The following is a 15,401-nucleotide window of genomic DNA, read 5'->3' as shown; positions in this document are numbered from 1 at the left end:
GTGTGCACATTTCTACTTAGTACATGTTCCAGAATTCCAAGTGATACTTAATTTTTTTCCTAACCCAGTCCTGAATTTGGCACCGATATAATCTGTACATAGACTCTCTTAGATTTTTTTTTTTAAAAAAACTCTACTAGTCATTACCTTAAAAATCATCTCCAAGTTCGATATTTTATCTAATAGCAAAAAACATTTCTATGTAAATTGCTAACCTCAAAACTATTATTAAGAAGCTAAAAACAGGCCATCATTATTTTATATACTTATGGGAAATTCAAGAGAACCCTGGTTCTGGAGATATGAACGTGTCTTGAAATAGTTTCTAAAATCAGTAAACCCTCTAAGTCATCTTAGACAGCAAAACTCTTTGAGGCCTCTAAATATAACCACACTCTTCAGCAAATGGACTCTGCCAACAGACACTGGCTCTCATTAAAAAATATCAAGATGGAAATGAAAAGGAGAGAAAACACATAAGACATTTACTCTGGACATCTGTCAGCTGCCCATCTAGTCATGCCAATTCCTTTAGTTCTTCAGGAAATGGGGGAGGCCTCACTCTCAGAGCTCCCTTGAAACTGCTTTCTCAAAAGATGTATACACCAATGCTCCCAGAAGTCCTAACTGGAGCCAGACTAGCTGTTGCTCGGGATGGGGCACACTAGGGTAACCCACTCACTCTACTTTTGAGATCAGAATGATTCAGTTCATCCAAAGAGCTTATGAAACCATCCTCCAGTGGACTAAGGCAGACATACTAAGAGCCATGCCTCGGATCATCCGTATCTTACCCACTCTCATTCTCTTCCCTCTTTAAGATAATAGCTTTGTACTGATTTATAATTCATACATCATTCAATACCTTCATTTGGTGCATACAATCCAGTGTCTTGAAGTATAGTCACAGAGTTTTGTTACCAAAATATATTTTTGGAAGAGGTCTATCACCCTCCAAAGAAGCACTGTAACTTCAGTCATTCTCCTCCAGTCCTCTCAACCAATGCAGTCCTGAGTAAGGAATCTACCTTCCTGGATCTGCTTCTTCTGGAGATTTGACATATGTGGAATTATACATGTGATTTTTCACACTTGATTTCTTTTATTCAGCATAATGTTTTCCAGAGTCATCCACATTGTGGTGGGGAGCGGGACTTCATTGCCTTTTATAGCTGAACAATATCCCCATTGTATGGATGATCCTCATACAATATTACACTGCGCTCATTAAGTGGTTCAATTAGATGGATTTATAACGACACAACTGTGGTTCTCTATGTCTGCCATTTGACCTTTTAGTCTTGAAGGCATAGGTCTGGTTTCTAAATCATTTATATCATGCTACAGGTGAACACAGCAAACCTTTCCTATAAGTAAATAATTTTAAATACAGTCAGAGGTGAACATATTAACATGTTCAGCTTAAGCTAGCACAAAATTATTTTGACTAGCTTACCAAGCTCCCCAAATGGTTGTCATGATACCTGGAACAAATAGCAAATACTTAAGCTGCACAGAAAATTGAATCTATCTAGCCATGGGGAAAGCCTTGCAGTAACTAAACCTGACACCAACTCGTGAAACAGCTTCTTTTGTTTCTAAAGAATTTCAGCCCATGTTAGAAATGGTGCTGTCAAGCTACAGAAGATCTGAGCTGATACTCTATCTCTTTTCCTTGAAACCTGCTCGATCATTAATAAATTGCTTCACATTTCTAAGATTCCTTATTTGTTAAATGGAAAATCCGTCATCTCATTCCTGTTCATGGGATTGGTGTAAACATGATTATAACAGTGAAGAAGGAGTTTGTTTGGACAAATAAGTGCGTGCATATGCAGTGCGTGAGAGTATTGCCCCTCTGATCAGACTTTGCCTTCATCACGCAAAGCTTTACTGCCCAACAACTTGTTGGTTTCTCGGGAACACCTAGAAAACTAGTCAAAATTAGCTAATAAGTAAGGAATTACTTTCATGGAAGAACAGAAAACTAAGACTCTTGGAGATTGTCCCCACTCACCCAGCTCATGAGAGCCGCACACGGGGCACCCCTTGCCTAATTCAGTAATCCCCAAAGGTCAGAGATACTATTGCTACAAGACTGATTATGCAATTTACAGCAATACATTTACCCCACAAAATTTTCATTGCTGCAAGCTCTAAAATCTGTCTAATAACAGCAATAGGTAAGGTTTATTTCATTGGCTTTTCTGAAAATTCGACTCAATTGACTCAACATGATCTGCACCAGAAACTGAACTTAATTCATAAATCAATATTGACATAAGATTTAAGATAAAAGCTTTTTCATTTAAAATATCTATAAATTGTCAAGCTTCTATAATCTGCTTCTTAAATTTGATGTAGGTGAAAATCACCCACGAAGATTTTGTGTCTTCATGCCTAGGTCAACTCCAAGCCAACAATATGAATATCCCCTGCAGTTAATCACAGAAATTGAAGATAAAACAGTTTCTGATCTTCACACATATAAGAGAATTTATGGGTGCATATGCTGCCTGAGCCCGTGTGCTGCTTGCACCCACTTGGCCGGGTGTATGTGGTGCCTGACCACATGTGTCACCCGCATCTCCCCTCTTGAGATGTGTGTTTTTATGCTTCCCTATCTGATATGTGTAGGGGCTCTCTCCGCCCTTGGAGAAGCCTGTGTTCTCTCTTGAATGTGTTACTCTCTCTCTCTCTCTCTCTCTCTCTCTCACTCTCTCTCTCTTTGTCTCCCCTCACTCTCATCCCTCCACACCTTCAAAAATCCTCCAAATAAAATCTGTTTTACTTCCAAAAAAAGACAATTTATGTATCAAATTATTTAATGCATGAATTTGGGTGCTGGAGCGATAGCACAGCGGTAGGGCGTTTGCCTTGCACGCAGCCAACATGGCCGACCCAAGTTCGATTCCTCCGCCCCTCTCAGAGAGCCCGGCAAGCTACCGAGAGTATCTCGCCCACACGGCAGAGCCTGTCAAGCTCCCCGTGACGTATTCGATATGCCAAACACAGTAACAACAAAGTCTCCAATGGAGACGTTACTGGGCCCGCTCGAGCAAAAATCGAATTTGGGTGCCCCTGTATATGAGGGACTTAGCCTAAAGATAAATCAAGAACTAGGTTTCTTTAGGAAACAGATGAATCCTAATATGCATAAATCTACATTGCTGACATGTCACTGGAAATGTCTTGAAGTTCTGTAAAGCAGATATTAGAACAATAGTCTTGATTTTCAGAAGAGTAGTGACATTAGTAGTTACGTTTTGTTAAATCATCGCTTTATACCTGCTATGATGCAAGGCATATGATGAGTATAACCTTATTTAATCCTCACAAAATCTCCAATGAGAAATTATTCTCACTCTGTAGATGAGGAAACTGAAACACATTAAGACCAGGGAGATTAACATACCCACTATTACACAATTAGGAAGGTTTGGAAGCAGAATAATCAGGTGGCTGAAATCCAGAGGCCACTCTATAGCCCCCAAAAAGATGCTATCAGGTAAAAGACAATGGTACTCATGGAGAGACACAGATAAGCTCTGGTCAGACAAGAAAATGGTACAACTGGATCAGGGATGTCAAAGACATAAATTCCTGGCACTGCTGGATAGTACAACAGGTAAGGCTCTCGCCTTGCACATTAATTGACCTAAGTTTGTGCTCCCACACGACATACAGTCATCTGAGCACCAACAGGAGCGATCCCTGAATGCAAAGCCAGGAGTAAGCTCTGAGCACTGCCGGCTGTGACCTAAATCCCCAAATCAATTCATCTAAATTCCCTATAGAAAATCTCAGCTTAGATAGGGCTTCATAGAGCATGGTATGGATTCTTTACAGAACAGCAGCACAGGACAACATTCAAATAGATGTTGAATATTAACAATATTTGGAGAGTACACAAATGTCTCATTTTCTAGAATATTCCATTTTAATGGAAATGTGTCACTTTTGTGTAGATTGACAATGTCTCCGGCAAGTTAAGAGGCTCCCAGCTGCTTGCAGTAGTTCTCAACATACTGACATATTTCTAGAAGTCTGTTAAAATGTACTTTAAAAGCACCGTTTTGTTTCCACTGAAGTTAAATTATTTTGTCCTCGTACAATATAACTGTTGGCTAAGAACCATAGTCAAATGTCCCCTAAGTGTGTGAGAGTGATATCTATCTTCCTAAAAGGTGTCCTTTCCCTCCACTCCTAGGCAGTTCAGAATGTCCTGGAGTCCCCATTATCACCAGACGCCTTTATCTCCTTTGACCCATGTCAAGAATGCCCTCCTTGTTCACACACAGGTACCCTACCGCAAGAAGACTCTAATGCACAATAGATTGTTAAGGATCTCAGTTTATTTTCTACTTCTGTATCATTTTCTTAAGTGTCTGGTTTCTATTTTTATAGACAATCATTTGAAGGCAACTTTACTTCGAAATCCATTCACTGAAAATGAGATTCACTGTCACCTTAAAAAAATTACTAAACACCATGATTTACAAAGTTATTTATAGGTGAGTTAGAACTTGAACTATGTTCCAGCACTTATCCCATCACCAGTGTCTTCTTCTTTCCACCACAGTTCTTAGGATAACATCCCAACCTCTCTCCCATCCCCAGCCCACCACCTTAACCGTTACATTTTTTTTAAGTTTGATTGTTAAAGTCTGTATCCCTTGTTTTCAGCGTTGCTGACTCTGTGGTTTGTATATGTAGCTAAATCACTGCTTTATATCACTGATGAACTAGGATTCCCTTAAACCCTGTTTCCTTTGCTTCCCATCTACATATCTTTTTCCCTTGTCCCCTCAATTTCTTTACTTTCTTTATTTCGTTATCTTTTTCTTTTCTATACCCGTGGGGCCAATGGTGATTTAGGCATCCCTGTTTCAAACTTTTCATTCCCTCCTTATGGCTCACTGACCTCTCAGTAGCACAGACCAAGGTGTCACAAATTGCCCACATTCAATTTCAAACCAAGGGAGCAGTAGATAAGTGCATAACTCAGAAGTTTTAGAAAAATACTTTCTATAGACACACAGGGCGTTAATGGAACCCCAAGGCAAGAACATGCAAATTAAATGAGTAATTACACTGAATTCTGTATTTATGATGCTTGAGTTGGTTCAAAATTTATGATGGGGGTGAGCAATAGTCCAGTGGGTAATGTACTTGCCTTGCATCAATTCAGCCTGGTTCAAACTACAACTTCCGATACCCCCCAAGCACCATCAGGAGTAACCCTGAGAGCAGAGCCAGGAGTAAACCGTGAGCACTGCCAGTTGTGAGCCCAAAACGCAAGATAAGATGGTATGAAAATCAAAATCACCTAAAACAATTTTACCTGTAGACCTGTAAGCAGCTAACCCTGTGCCTCATCGCCAATCAGAATCATAATTTTTACTATTTTCTTGTTTGATCTTCAAAGGTTGTTTATTTTCCAGCACTCCATATTAATAGGAAATTATCTCCTCTGTAATTCTCTCTTTAGACTAATCAGAGTTTATGCTAAAGCTGAGCTGTAAAAAGCCACCGGATCTAAATCCTGATGTGCACTGAGGAGAGGCCAATATGCTTGTATAATCAAAAATCTCGCAGGGTTTCACAAGGCGGGAAGCAGGGAGCAACTCAGGGTATTCACAATGGCTCAAAAGGACTTTGTTATGTTCATTTTGGCAGTACATATACTCAAAAGGACCTTGAATCCTGCCTGGAGGTGGGCATTGAGCCCTGGATGGATCCTGGAAACCTCCATCCAACCCCAGGGTGTCCTGCTCATATCACATGGTCCACGTCCCCAGCTCTTTATCTGTTGCTTCTGCAGTCAACCTTTATGGAACAAGTCTGTCATTCAAATGAAAAAAAGCTTCCTGGATGCCCATTAAATATCAGGTTTTCTTTTCCAAGACAAAGTCTTTACTGAACCTGGCTTCTTATAAATGACACTTTTAAAGGGTGTTTTATTTTCACTTAGCTGTAAGCAAGACAATTTCAAGGCCTCCTTAATTTAAACAATATTTCCTCTGGAATCACAGTCTGAATTACTTTAAATTGAAGAAAATGAATACCCTCAACAAGCAGTTCAGAATGGACAGTCTTAAGCTGACTTCTTTAATATTTCACCAAGTCATTTGACCCCAAGTAGTGACAAAGTTTTACCCTGGAAAATTCTAACCCCTAAAGGTCTACCCTTCGGGCCATAGCGATAGTACAACAGGTAGAGCATTTGCCTTGCAGGCGGCTGACCCAGTTCAATCCCCGGCATCCCATATGGTCCCACATACACCACCAGGAGTAATTCCTGAGTGCAGAGCCAGGAATAACCCCTGAACATCACTGGATATGACCCAAAAAGCAAATAAATAAATAAATGTCTACCCTCTAGGCTCCTTCTTCTTTCAATGAACCTTTAGTACTCTGGCCAGAGCACCCAGCGAGGAGCAGAAGACCCAGACTATAGAAAAGCGGGTATTCACAAGGAAAGCCTGCAGGTTTGCTCATGGACCACAGCTTTGACTCTTCCCTGGCTTGCATCTCACCCTCTGGCCTTGATGGGATGGACCCCACCCCTGGCATTATGGGACTGAAGTTTGCCTCCTCAAAATTGAAATCCTGACCGCCTCTGTATCTCATTACCTTAGAGTGAACTTGGGTGGAATTAAAAACGGCTGCAGTGGCAATCTGATAAACTATGGTGAGGCCACACTGCACTCAGTGTCTAATCCAACATGGCTCAAGGCCCGAGGCTCAGGAAACACAGACACAGACAGGGGGATGTTCTGTATGGAAGAAGGCAGAGACGGGGTGGTGCCAGCAAGCCAGTGAGGCCTGTAACAGATTCTCTCACACCACTGACTTCACACATCTTGATTCAGACTTCAAGCTTCCAGAGTTATGAGAAAATAAATCTCTGTTGTTTAAGCCTCCCATTTTGCAGTTCTTTGTGATGGCGGCCCTGGCAAACACATACACCCAGTCTGCATTTCTGAGTCAGGAAGAAGTGGAGGGAGCTTCATCAGAGAGGAGCTAATCAAGATCTTAGGGGTTCTCTCTATTTTTTACACCAAATTACATGCTATCCATTCTTTTCCCTTCCACGCTGGCTGGACTCTCCTTCAGCTTTCCAATTCATCCTTCCTTCTCCCCTTTCCAGCTCTGTCTGAGAAAGCCGCGGGTGTTAAATGAAACTGTCACCAGAGAGGAATAATGCATCGCTGTGTCCCATTTATCTGGAAAAGTGCCAAGCTCAGTGTTCAGCTCTCAATAAATATTTTTTGACTGACTGGATGAACACATGACAGGAAAACATATTTTCTGCCCAAGTTCAGTGACAAATGTTGTCAAAGATATCAATTAATATATTAATTTGCCTCAACAAACATTGACTGGGAGCCTATAATCACACCAGACACCATTCTAGATGCTCAGGTAAAAACAAAAGGACTCACTTAAACCCTTGGAGAAATGTGCTGCCCCGGAGAGAAGTAAATCCATTCCCAAATCATCAGAGTGCACGAATATTAGAACAAAGTGCAGTGGGGAGTGTCAGGGAACAAAATCAGACAGCTACATTCCAGCTGGGTCTTGAGCAATGGAAGAGTTCACATTCTCCACATCAGCGAGTTCTGGTAGCTCGAAAAAGGATCTCATGGGACAAACATGGTTGAGTGAAAAAGAGATTAAAGATGCAGCCAAATTCTGTGCCTCTGATGGTCCACGGGATGTCTGATGAAATTGATCAACAATCCTGGCAGGAATGCAACAAGATTTCCTAATCTTTGGGGAAGCTGGAAATAAAACTATGGTCTTGGCAAATGCTTGTATTCAAGGGTAAACCCCGAATTGCACTTGCGATACCAAGTGAGGAGAAGGAGTCTTCCAGAAAGAAATGGATGACTGAGATAAGACTGTGAATGGTGAGCTCGTAAAGAATAGATGAGATTTCAAAGGGAAGTATTTATTGTTTCCTGTGTTATAGCACGTTGTCTCTCGGAATGATTAGTTATCAGTCTCAGTTATCCAAAACTGGTATGAAATAAAGCGTTGACGCAGTTATGCTTCATTGATGTCAGCTAGGGGAGCATGAAAATCTCCATGAAGGTAGGTAATTGATGTGTAAATCAGAGCTCAATCACTCTGTAATAGAAATGGTCCCACTGAAAATATGCTTGTTGAACACAATCGCATCGAAGCCGGAGGGAGGGAAGGAGAAAGTAGATAGAAGGTTTATTTATTAAAAATGATAATAACTGGCAATTTGTGCAATTTTCTCTTCAACAGAGGGTTGCTGTCGAAAATGCTTGCAAGCGGTTGTGACCAATATAGCCAGATAGTTTTCTACTGTTTTAATGAACTGTTTCTGTTTTATTTCAATGCTTCGGAGACCCAGTGGTGGATGTTTAAAAAGCAAATTAAAACAACACGTTCATCTTTTGAAACGTGACACATGTAAATGGCATCAGTGATAGTAGTTTGGTTAACAATGCTCATGCTAGGTATGCCGACTATCGTTATGAAAATCCTTCTGTCACTTTTCATTGGCTCTAAGAAGAGTGGTTGGATAAAAATGGACAATGCCCCACCATTTAGTATTTGATTTTTTTAAATCAACATTATTGTTGATCAAGTAGCTGCTCCTGTAGCTATCATCATTGTAATCACTATCACAATTACAACTGAAGGGGCGATGATAGTGTCTGCCGGCACATTTGTGACTTCCCCTGGAGTCTCCCCTCTGAATAAAGAGAAATTTCTCGACAGCCAGCACTCCCACAGTCAGTTCAACAGCCAACATACCAATTAAGATGAAAAAGAAAGTGCCAGCCACACTTACTCCACATCTTGAGAAAAGAAAGAGTGAGTCTAGGAGAAGCAAGCTTAGCCTGCAGAGTGAGAGTGTCCAGTAGTTTTACCACCAGAGCGGAAACCATTCTTAAGTCTCATCACATCACTTACACACACTCATCAGCTTCCACACACATGCAGGGAAGAGAAAGACACTGATACAAATATTTGCTGTTCAGGTAAGATCCTCTCTTGTCTCCTATTGAGAGATAGGCTTTTCCTCCAATATTTGCACTTTGATCGAGGATAAGGGGAGGAAGGAGATACTTGGGTCTGACTGGGTGGGGGATTCGCGTATTTTGCAGTAGTGTTATTCTGTTAGGTGATTGGATTTTACAAATCATCTGAAGATAAATAAATAAATAAACGTGGTTGGTGCCAGGATTTTAAATGTTTACTCCTCTTTGGAAAAGCCAGTGATTAATGTTTCCAGAGTAATTTACTGCCTTAAAAAGCATTGACACTCCAGTCCCATGAACCCAAACTAGGAAGCTGAACTCAGAACTGTGCCATTTTAACTACCTCCCCAGGTCAGCAAGAATTCCTAGAAGCAAGCTTCACTTTATCATATCTCACAGAGTATACACCAACATTCTAACTCAAGTTGTCTATCCACACAACAACACACAAAAGTCATCTCTGAGCTGCAAAAGTCATACTGGAAAGCAACACAGAACCCCACCAGCCTTCTTGAGTGAAGATGGTAACTCTGAAGACTCAACCAGTCATAATCAGTTATATGACATCTCTGACATGGATTTTAGAGAAGAAATTTTGAGGATGTTTAAGGATCTCAGGGAAACAATGAAATGGACAACCAGTAAAACACGAGGGGATATGAGAGTAGAAATGAGAAAACTACAAGCAGAAATGACAGAACTAATGAATTTGGAAGGTGGTATGAGAAACTCACTGGAAGGCTACAGCAGCAAGCCTCACAACAATAGCTGGAGACAAAATCAATAAACTCAAAGATGAAATGCAGAAAACCTCCAGAGCAGCAGAAGATGAAAAAAGATTCAAAATTAATGTGTAGCACAGAAGAGAATTCTGGAATGAATTCAAGAGGAACACTGAAGGACTCTGGGCTGTGAAAATATATCCCTGAAATCCAATAATAAATATCTTTCTAACTTTGTAATTCACAGAGATTAAATAAAAAGAAAAGAAAAAAGGCAGCAGGGAGCACTGGCACAAATATCATTTGGGAGTTGTGACAGGTCTAAGAAATACATGGGACAAGCACTCTAACTACCCATTTCACAGATGAAAACTCTGAGACCCAGATGGATAAAATGCTTTGCATTACCACTCAGCTACACAGGGGCACATGTAAAACTAGAAAGTAAGTTGTTTGCTTGTAAAAGCATTTTTCTGTTGTCATGTATCACCCTGAGCTCTAACTCCAAAATGCTTTCTAATTTTATTCTTAAATAACATGGGAAGTTGCTAAACATTAGAGCAAAGCTACATCATAGTAAAGGTTTTAGAAAACAGTTTTCTATGTGCTATTACTAAGTGAAATAAACTAGTAATTCCTAAGTGTGTCTTTATTGGAAACATATGTGACAGGAGGGACATATATAAGGTAGACATTCAGTAAGAATTAAGCAGGTGGAAGATTTCAGAGGCTGATTCCACCACTTCAAGACTGTAGCACTGAGAGTGTCTATAAGACACTCGGAGCTTCAGACTCTGTGGTTAATACATTCATCTTCACTCTTGTAGTTTTCTGAGGAGCCACTCAACCAATTGAGTATACAATTTAGAGAAAAGAAATAAAATTGTACTGGATGCTTTCTGCCTCTGTCTCTCTGTCTCTGTCTCTATGGCTCTCTGTTTTGGGGCCACATCTGGCGGTGCTCAGGGCTCACTCCTGGCTCTGAGCTCGACTGAGAACCAAACCCAGGTCAACCTCATGCAAGGCAAGCACCATACACACCTTACTATATCTCCAACCCCCTTTCATGGGAAAATATAAAGCCGCACTAACAGTATAGTTTCTAGTCGATCTGAGCACTTGCAAAGTGGTTGGTTGCAAACAAGATGTGCTATGAGAATACGATACATGTAGAATTTCAAAGACTTAGCTTGAAAGAAACACAAGACATCATTAATAATTATAAGCGAATTTCAGATTGAAATACTTGGCACACACTCGGTTAAAATATAGGATTAAAATGTCATTTGATTCCTTTATTTTATTCATTCATTTATTTATTTTACTTTTTGGGTCACACCCAGCGATGCAGAGGGGTTACTCCTGGCTCTGCACTCAGGAATTACCCCTGGCGGTGCTCAGGGGACCATATGAGATGCTGGAAATCAAACCCGGGTCGGTCGCATTCAAGGCAACTGCCCTACCCGCTGTGCTATTGCTCCAGCCCCATATCTCCCCTCTGCTTCCTTTAACCTGACACCCTTCTACTAGAAAAAGTAAACATGTAGGTGGCATGTGTTTGTAGTTCGCATCGTCTATTTCTACTCAGCAGTGCTAACCTGAAAAGTTATATTGTTGAGGTCTACATAAATAATCCTGTTTTCCTAACCAATACTGGTTTCAGTGCTCAGCGTAGAGAGAGTAAAATAATTTGCATTTTTGAGGTTTGTTGTAATAATCTAACCTCCATAGTCCTGACTGTAACCTCTGTGATCCTGTTTTATTATCCCTCATTCTTTTTTCTCATTTGTTTCTTCAATCTGTTTTCATTTAGACCTTGGGCACACATGCAAGTGTTTATTTTCCTGACTGCTGTATTGTCTAATTGGTGCATTGTTGATCAATAATATGTGAAGTGTTGAGCTGTGTTTGTGTAATATATTTAATATGCTTCTACCCAATGCACCATATGGAGACACAGCACTGTATATTATGAGTGTCAATGCTAAGATTCAATTGAGTATCACTGGTGCATAGTAAACTAGTAAGACAAATTTATGCTAAGTACTTGATGAGCATTGTGATCCCTAATATTTATAATGAGCATCACAAACACTGAGCTAGGATGTGGCTGCCGGTACATGCCATGCTCTGAAATATCAAAAGACTCTAGACTCTTATTCCAGGCTTATTGTAAATTTCATCTTACAAGATGAAGGCATTTCTCAGGTTGAGAAGCTAAAGAGAATAAATAATAGAGTGGGACTTAATCTACCAATAACTGTGTCTTTAAATCTAAACCATATGCAGTTTGGAAGCCTTTCAAGCTTGTTTTCTATCCAAGGTGTTTGTAATAGCTGGGAAGAATTTTGATGAGCCTAAGACAGCAGCAGTTTCTTTCTACCTGTTTCACATACATTTCACACATTACTTTTCAAACTCTTCAGTTTACTGATATTTTCATGGAAACTTGCCAGCCAATCTGTAGCAAAATTAAACTGTGCCTTTTAATATAAAACAATCATTGATTAACACATACTGTTCAAGCCAGATGAAGCAGCAGCGTGCAAGGATGGAGCATTTTTATCACGGCAGCACACCATTCGAATGCTCTGATGGATGCATTCATTGGCTGATGGGCACCTCCACAAAGAAGAGCACAGACCCACACTCAGTAGCACTTCACACTCTTATTCCTCGGCAGACAGTGTGCTTAACAACAAGAATGCAGTCAAATGAACAATTTACTGTGATTAGTTTAGTTTCATTTGTTAATTACAGATTCAAGAAGAACTGAATGCTGAAGCTTTTGAAGTATCAGATACCCATTGATCCATAGCCCCCTACATGCTCAAGCGATACTGGAAGTCTAATATAATTTATTGTTACCCAGAGCACTGATTGGCTAGAGGAATTCGACTCCAATAAATGATGGCTCTGTCATTGAATCTGCCTATAATTGCTTCCATTCATCGTAATGTATGTGCTAATGCAAACTGGGAAGAAAGGAGATGATCAACTTCAAGCTTCAGCTGCTTCACATTCCAGTGTGTTCCTAAGTTAATTGATGTTGAATAATATGCTGATATATATATATATATGCCGTGTTGCATAAGATGGATCTTAAGAGAGCTATATATACACATAGTCATGTATATTGCATGTGTGAAGATTTAGCACGAATCTATAAGCAATGTGGCTTACAGATCAACAAGCACCTAGCGGGCTTCCTTGCTTTTATTGAAGCAGATGTCGTGCATCTGGCAAGTCTGGATCAGGGTACAGAGGCCTCACCCCTGGTGGGTTCTCTACTGTTTTGTCCCTCATTTCTGAAGAGAATAAAATAGACTCCTCTGGTATTCATTATCTTCTGTAATGGGACTCTTCCTCAGGCACAGAAAATGTGTGTTTACGTTGGCAACACATCTTCATTGCTGCCTTCTTTTTAGGAAGAGCAGGGACTGACTTTATACCCAGCAGTGTTCAGTTTCCTTCTGGATCTGCTCAAGGATGACTCTTGGGGGTGTTTGGGAGACTGTATATGGTGCCATAGGTCCAACTGGGACTGTACTGCATGCAAAGTGAGCACCTTACCCTTTAGACTCTCTAGCCTCTTATTGCCTTCTTGAAGAATCCTGGCCTGAGTTCAGAACCTCTAGCCTACACATTCCTGACTGGCTTACATCACTCTGATGAAACTGTTCATTGCTTAAGAGCAAGGTCCTTCAGACTAGTCCTATTCGCATTTTCTGTTATTGCTCTAATAAATGACCACAAACTTGGAGGCTTAAAGCAACACAAGTATGCTAGTTTTCCATTCCAGAGAACAGAATTAGATCTCAGAGTGAAAATCAGACTCCCAGATCACACCACTCTGAACACTTATGTTAGGGGAATCTACCTCTTCCCTTATCGATAGCCCCAGTTACTTGGTATGTGACCCATTTCTCCACTTGCAAATTCATGGTAGCATCATCAAATCTCTCTCATTTCTGCTTCCTGCCTGCTCACATCCCTCTTCTCCAACTCTGTTTCTGCCTAGAAGAACCTTGTGGTGACATCAGGCCCACTCAGATCATCAGGATCATCTTCTCAGCTCAAGATCCTTAACTGAATCACATCTGTCCAGTCCCTTTTGTACTGTAAGTAACATATTCACAGGCTTGGGAAATTAGGGCATGGGCATCTGTGGGAGGGGATCATTCTGCTAAAAACAATTTAATCGCTTTTCTCCTCTCAGCACCTTTGGACATGATATCACAGATAGGGATTTAAGACTTTTCTTAAAAACTTTTAAAAATTAAATCGGGTTCTGTGGTTTATAAAATTGTTAATGATCGTTTCCCTAGACAAAACAAAACTCTTAAGAGAACTGAAAGAATGGATGAGAATGACTTGTTAAAGCCTGAAAAGTGTCTTCTTCAAACCTGACACTTGAAAAGTATCCAGTGACTTCTGTTCACACCTACATCACCATTTAGCACCACTTTGACTCTCTAGGGACTCTCACCCCCCTATCTCTAGGAATATCTAAACCCCTCAAATAAGCCAATGTAGAGGAAAACATCTTGCAAAGGTAAATTGTTTTATGTGTGTTGTTTATCACTTTACTTGTCATTTCTAAGAGAAGAGACACTAAATCTTTGAGAGAGGGATAGATGAGGGGCAAGGTCTCACTTCTACTGAGATGCAAGGGATCATTATTCAGAAAAACTATATAAAAGTAATCCTCTGAAAGTAAACTGAAATTGTGTTTTCCATTCAATTGCAAGTAGCTTCAGGGACTGATACAAGACATTTAAATTACTTCAAATATATAGGTGCTCAATTGCTCAAGATAAGTGGGGCCACACTTGATCTCTTAAGTTTTAGTTATTCACAACAATCAAAGATGGATGTGTCATGTTTACATATACCGCAGTACCAACCTTGTGGTTACTCATTTATAAGACACTATCCATTAAGCCATCAATTGTATTGATTAATAAAAGGGTTGCACAACATTATGGCAATGGAGACGACAATGCATCTTAGAACAAGAGAAAATTTATCCTGAAAGGTATCATACAACCTTCAAAACAGTTTCTTGTAGCCCACACTGAGAGCATGAAAACAGGAGAAAACTGAACATGAAATAACCTTCAATCAAAAGGTCCTTAGTGGATTTCAAGATCAAAGGCATCATTTTCTATTTCAGCAAAACTCAAGTACAAAGAGGTGTAGCAGGTTAACCAACATCATTCAATTGGTCAGTACATGACTAAAACTAAAGGTCACGATTTCAAATTTTACTTAGTGCTCTTTTCTCTGAACAACCCTTTGAGTTTCCTGAGTCCAACTTGGAGCTCTTGGCTCTCTGCTTTGGAAGAGAAAAGGAGGGTGAGAGAGGAACAAATGGAGAATTCCTCCACTTCTTCGCTCCTTTGCTTTTGTTTACAGTTATAGGGTCATTCTTGCTGGGGCTCTGGGGCACCAAGGTCACAATCAGCAATACTTGGGGAGCATGCAGTGCTGGAGATCAGACTCATAGCATCACACATGCAAGGCAACTGTGATATCACATAAGACACATTCACAACACCATTCCTTTGGTTTCTAAACCAGAGATTGGCCAGAGAAAGAGTTTGGGGGATATTTGTGTCTGTAAGCAACCCACTCCATGTGAAAAGGCTGTCAT

General features: G+C 40.3%; 1 protein-coding gene and 1 pseudogene across 2 annotated transcripts in view; one reads left to right on the top strand and one right to left on the bottom strand.

The window, feature by feature from the left end:
• The window catches only part of AFF2 (ALF transcription elongation factor 2), a 563,946-nt gene that overhangs the window by 399,025 nt on the left and 149,520 nt on the right, over positions 1-15,401 (bottom strand). The gene's annotated exons all lie outside the window — the stretch shown is intronic.
• Positions 9,598-15,401, top strand: part of LOC130038441 (PAXIP1-associated glutamate-rich protein 1A-like) — a 38,418-nt pseudogene continuing 32,614 nt past the window's right edge.

This window comes from Sorex fumeus, unplaced genomic scaffold (assembly GCF_029834395.1).
Source record: "Sorex fumeus unplaced genomic scaffold, SorFum_2.1 ptg000075l, whole genome shotgun sequence".
Taxonomy (NCBI): domain Eukaryota; kingdom Metazoa; phylum Chordata; class Mammalia; order Eulipotyphla; family Soricidae; genus Sorex; species Sorex fumeus.
Note: the sequence above shows the minus strand (reverse complement) of the source record. Positions and strands in the feature narration are given on the sequence as shown.